The sequence below is a fragment of the Pseudonaja textilis genome, chromosome 1, assembly GCF_049901715.1.
Source record: "Pseudonaja textilis isolate UNSWEBS1 chromosome 1, rPseTex1.2, whole genome shotgun sequence".
In the NCBI taxonomy this organism is placed as follows: Eukaryota; Metazoa; Chordata; class Lepidosauria; order Squamata; family Elapidae; genus Pseudonaja; species Pseudonaja textilis.
The window spans coordinates 87,591,270-87,597,269 of record NC_141990.1 but is presented as its reverse complement, the minus strand read 5'-3'; positions in this window follow the sequence as shown (position 1 = coordinate 87,597,269).

The following is a 6,000-nucleotide window of genomic DNA, read 5'->3' as shown; positions in this document are numbered from 1 at the left end:
GGCCCGGTTCGGCGGGTCCCTCCTCGAGACGTTACGCGGCGGCCACTTCCCCCGAGAGCCTCGGCTGACGAAAAGAGGAGAAGAGCAGAACGCGGACACTTGTTGCATTGCTACAACCCTCTGCAAGCCGCCGGCAGCCCGCCCAGTGGGAGCTCCGCCTTTCCGCCTCGGCCACGCCCCCTGCCCAATAGTAGAAGGAGCTGCGCATTCCTGCGCTAGTAAAGAGTGCGAAAGTTTTGTTAAAGAGCCGTTGCGGCAAGGAAAGTGAAAAGCCCTTTACATTAATGTAATTGTATGGCGCCCTCTGCTGTTCCGCTCCTAAACCTCTTTTTTAGAACAGAATAGAATTCTTTAATTTAAGTGTGATTGGATACACAAGGAATTTGTCTTGGTTGCAAAGTCTCTCAGTGTACATAAAAGAAAAGATACATTCGTCAAGAATCATCAGGTACAACACTTAATTATAGTCATAGGGTACAATAAGTAATCAAATCATACTAGGAAACAGTCAATATAGATCATAAGGATACAAGCGACAAAGTTACAGTCATACAGTCAGAAGTGGGAGGGGATGGGTGCTAAGGAGTGATGAGAAGATTAATAGTAATAGTAGTGCAGACTTAGTAAATAGTTGGACAGTGTTGAGGGGATTATTTGTTTAGCAGAGTGATGGCATTTGGGGAAAAACTGTCCTTGTGTCTAGTTGTTCTGGTGTGCAGTGCTCTATAGCGTCGTTTTGAGGAAAGGAGTTGAAACAGTTTATGTCTGGGATATGAGGGGTCTATAAATATTTTCACAGCCCTCTTTTTGACTCATGCAGTATACAGGTCCCTGATGGAAGGCAGGTTGGTAGTAATTGTTTTTTTCTGCAGTCCTAATTACTCTCTGAAGTCTGTGTCTGTCTTGTTGGGTTGCAGAACCGAACCAGACAGTTATAGAGGTGCATATGATAGACTCAATAATTCCTCTGTAGGAGTGTATCAGCAGCTCCTTGGGCAGTGTTATGTCCTGAGGACTCTAGGAGTTCTCACTCAGGTCCACTCACTTGTGTGGGCGTTATTTCCCCCATTCCCATTGGTCAGTTCTCCACAGCAGCCAGCTATAAAAGCAGGCTGCGGGGTCCAACTGGCCGCTGATTGCTGCGAGCCAGTTCCAGGCTTGGCAAGCACGGTCAGCCCTTTATTTGTAAATAAAGTACTGTTGCACTCATGCTCTGGTTCAGCCTCTCATTGCTCAAACTTAACACTGGCGACGAGGATGGGATGGCTACCAGAAGCACCTTGCAACCACTGAGTCACTAGCCACCGATCTACAGCCCAGAGAGAGCGATCGGTTGGCAACAGGGGAAACGCTGATCCGCAGCCAGAGAGAGCGGTCAGCTAGCGAAACGAGCGATCAAAAAGAGCAAACGCAGATCCGCAGCCAGAGAAAGCGGTCTGAGTCAAATAGTTAGAAGCGTCTGTAGCCGCTTGTTAGCCTCGCTACGGGGAAAGTGAAGCGCTGCGAGCCGCAGCCGCTCTGCATTTGGCGCAAAATTCAAACGGGTGTCATTTGAATTTCGGGCCAGTAGGAATCACAGCACAGCGCTGTAGAGAGTCACTAACGCCCACTTTTTTTGGCGCGAATCAAGACACCTCCAACGGCTAGCAGCCAACGTGGTAACCCAGAGAGAGAGAAAGAGAGGGTAGCAAAAAACCTCTCCAGAGCTGATATCACTTGTAACTCACGAGCATTCGTAGTCCCAGAGAGATTTCTCCCGCAGGTAGCCCAGCCGTTCCAGCACCATGAGTTCCAATCCAGTATTCCCGGCGTTTAAACCAGACGAAGAGAAGTGGGAATCGTATAAGAACCGTTTCAATCATTACATCGATGCGGTCGGCCTGTCGGATGCGGGAGAGCATCGGAAAAAATCCTATTTCCTAATCTACTGCGGAGCCACCATTTACGATACCGCTGCAGCACTCGTGGCGCCGAGAGAATTAAAAACGTTCCGTGGTCCGAGTTGCTTGAGATCCTCACAAACCACTACGCTCCCAGACCGTCACAAATCGCCAGGAGGTTCACGTTCCGAATGAGGAAGCAATCTAGTAAGGAGACCATCAACCAATATATGGCCGCCCTCAGAACAGCAGCCCTGCACTGCGGGTTTGGAACATACCTAGAGGACATGCTCCTCGATCAATTGGTTTGTGGGGTCAAGGATCTCAACCTACAGAGGCGACTGCTAGCTAAGAAAGACCTCAACCTCGCGCAAGCGGTAGAGGAGGCCCTAGCAGCCGAGCTAGCTACGAACTCAGCCACCGAAATTCAGGGCCCAAGCGCCAAGCTAGCAGCGTTCCCAGTCCATTCCGAAGAGGTGGAAGCGGAGGAAGGCCACAACGATGAGAACGATGTCCATCGCCTCACCAATGACAGACGGTCGCAGGTAGGGGCCAAACAAGAATACACCGGTCCACCCAAGCACATCACCCTGTGCCTAGCCTGTGGGGATCACATCAAAGGGCCACCTGCAAGTTTAAAGGAGCCGTTGCAACAACTGCCATAAGAGGGGGCACATTGCGAGAGTCTGCCAAGCCCCCAAAGCGCTGCACAAAGACCCCCGTCCTCGCACTCGGGACCACAGAGGCAAGTATTAAACTGTCGCACGCACCGCCTTGCCAGGCGACTTGCCACTCTGTTAGTAAAATTTCTCTCTCCGTTTCCCTAGAAGGTAAACCGTGCCACATGGAGGTTGACACAGGGTCAGCGCTCTCAATAATCTCGTGGAACACCCTCAAGAGACTCCACCCCAGCCTATCTACTACCCGGCTCCAGAGATGCCAGTTCGGTCTGAAGGACTACCAGGGGAAGGCCATTCCCGTGATCGGCAGAGGCAAGTTCTTTGTCAGTTTTAGAGCTTTTAAAGGCCACCTACCTCTAGTGGTAGTTAACGGCAACCTACCCACCTTATTGGGGCTCGATTGGTTTCCCCACCTCGGCCTAGGGTTAACAGGAGTCCATGCTGTCTCAACCTCAGACACTGACTCCTTATTCGCTGACTACGCAGATGTGTTCAGCGAGGAGCTGGGGTGTTATAATGGAACCCCCATCTTGTTCACCGTTGACCCCCAGGCAGCCCCAATCAGATTAAAACCACGTAGAGTTCCATTTGCTATTCGACCAAAACTAGACGCTGAATTGGATAAACTACTAAAACAAGGGGTCATTGAGCCAACAGATTTCGCCAAGTGGGAGACGCCCATTGTCACACCCCTAAAAAAGATGGTAGCCTGAGAATTTGCTTGGACTACAAGACAACAATCAATAAATATTTACAAGTTAGCGCTATCCTGTGCCCGTCATTCAGCATTTATTGCATACATTCGAACCGGGCAGTATTTTTGCTAAATTGGACATGTCTCAAGCATATCAACAATTCCCTGTTGATAACCAAACAGCGGAACTTCAGACCATCGTCACTCACAGGGGTGCCTTCCGATGCAAGCGTCTCCAATTTGGCGTAAGTGTTGCCCGGCATTTTTCAATCCTCATGGAGCGGATTTTACAGGGCCTCCCTGGTGTAGTACCCTACTTCGACGACATCTTGGTCTCGGCCAGGGACAGACCCCAACTCTTCCAGAGAGTGCGAGCAGTGTTAGAGAGGTTCAGACAGCATGGCCTCAAGTTAAAAAAGAAAATGCGCCATTGCCACTAGACAGGTGGACTTTCTGGGTTATAAAATTGACGCTCTGGCATTCACCCCTGGAGTCCAAGGTCAGGGCGATCCACGAAGCTCCCACACCAACCTCCAAAACGGAGCTACAAGCTTTCTTGGGACTCCTAAACTTTTATGCATCCTTCTTGCCCCATAAAGCCTCAGTAGCCGAACCCCTACACAGATTACTAGACAAAAAGTCACCGTGGCACTGGGGGCACAAAGAAGACCAGGCGTTTAACGCCGTCAAATCACTACTTACGCCAGAGGCAGTGCTCATCCAATTCGACCCCAACCTTCCTTTAGTACTGGCAGCAGACGCATCCCCTTTTGGAATTGGGGCGGTCCTTAGTCACCGACTCGCCAATGGTGCCGAGGCCCCCATCGCTTTTTCTCCAGGACGCTCTCGGCCACGGAGCGAAATTACAGCCAAATAGACAAGGAAGCCCTAGCAGCTGTTGCAGCCGTGAAAAAGTTTCACGAATTCCTTTTTGGCCACTTTTTGAACTGGTCACCGACCATAAACCCCTCCTGGGCCTACTGGCCGGCGACAAGCAGACACCTCAAGTCCTCTCCCTCGGATGACACGGTGGACGCTTTTTCTAGCGGCCTACTCATACAAACTTATCCACCGCCCGGGCAAAACTCTATCCCACGCTGACGCACTCAGTCGCTGCCCCTTACCCGCTCCGGCTGAAGACCCAGCTCCTGTCAATGCCATTTTTGAAATCACCCAGTTGGACCTGCCCATCACCGCCCTTGACATCGCCGCCAAAACCAAGGCAGACCAAACGCTCGCCCAGGTGCTCGACTGGGTGAGGAGGGGGTGGCCGGGAGGCAATGTTGATAACAAATTCGCACCCTTTAAGACTCGCATGCAGGAGCTGTCCAGTTTGCAGGGTTGTCTTCTGTGGGGCACCCGAGTGATCATTCCGACCTCGCTGCGTACCCGAGTCCTGGAGGCGTTGCACGAGGGACACCCCGGCATTGTGAGAATGAAGGCGTTGGCACGCAGCTACGTATGGTGGCCGGGTCTAGACGAGGACATTGTCAAGTGGGTAAGTTCCTGCAGCATTTGCCAGGAATCCCGTCCTGCTCCCCCCATCGCCACTCCTACCAGATGGGAGAGCGCCAGCGCCCCTTGGTCGAGAATCCATATCGATCTGGCCGGCCCCGTGCATGGGAAGATGTTCCTAGTGGTCGTGGACGCTTATTCCAAGTGGATAGACGTGGCGCAGCTATCCACAACAACCACACTAGCAATCACCAACGTGTTAACGCGCCTGTTCGTTACCCATGGACTACCCGACTCCTTGGTCTCCGATAATGGCCCACAGTTCGCATCAGTAGAATTCAGCCGTTTTGCAGCCAACCTAGGCATTCGCCACATTTTAACAGCCCCATTCCACCCTGCGAGTAATGGGTTGGCTGAAAGGGCCGTCAGGACCACCAAAGAGGCCCTCGCTAGGTTTGGCAGAGATGACTGGCACCACAAACTCTCACGGTTCCTGATGAGCCAGCACTCAACCCCCTGTGCAGTCACCAATAAGTCCCCAGCGGAACTTCTGATGGGCCGACGCCTGAGGACTGTATTGGATAGACTGCACCCACAATACTGCCCTGACTCTCCCCTCGCTTCCACTTCGGGGTTAGACATTTTATGTTACAGGAGCCGATATTCGCCAGGAATTTCGCTGGGGACCCACTTTGGATTCCGGGCGAAGTCATCGCCGTCACCGGGCCGAGATCATATAGAGTCAGGCTGGAGGACGGTCGCGCCTGGAGGAGACACATAGACCAACTCAGAAGGCGCCTCAGCAACCTCGCAAACAAGGATCCAGAGTCTCCAGTCGAAGGGGAACCGTCCCATCCGCCACCCAGCCACATCGCACCCAGTGACCAGTCTGCGCCAGCGGTCGCCCGGTCAGCCCAAACCCGGACAACAGCGCCCAGAGAGTTGATCAACCGGATCCAACCCACGAGAGTTTGACTCCAGAAACCAACCCGGTGGTTTCCAAGGATGTCCAGTCCAGAGAGAGTGTTGGTGACACTATGCCCGCTCAACCGTCACAGACTGATGCCGAACAGTCAGACAATGTTCCCGAGTTGCGCCGCTCCGGCGCCAACACAAACCCCCATCTACCTCAAGGACTATGCGTGTTCGCATCTGGGGGAAGGGGTGTTATGTCCTGAGGACTCTAGGAGTTCTCACTCAGGTCCACTCACTTGTGTGGGCGTTATTTCCCCCATTCCCATTGGTCAGTTCTCCACAGCAGCCAGCTATAAAAGCAGGCTGCGGGGTCCAA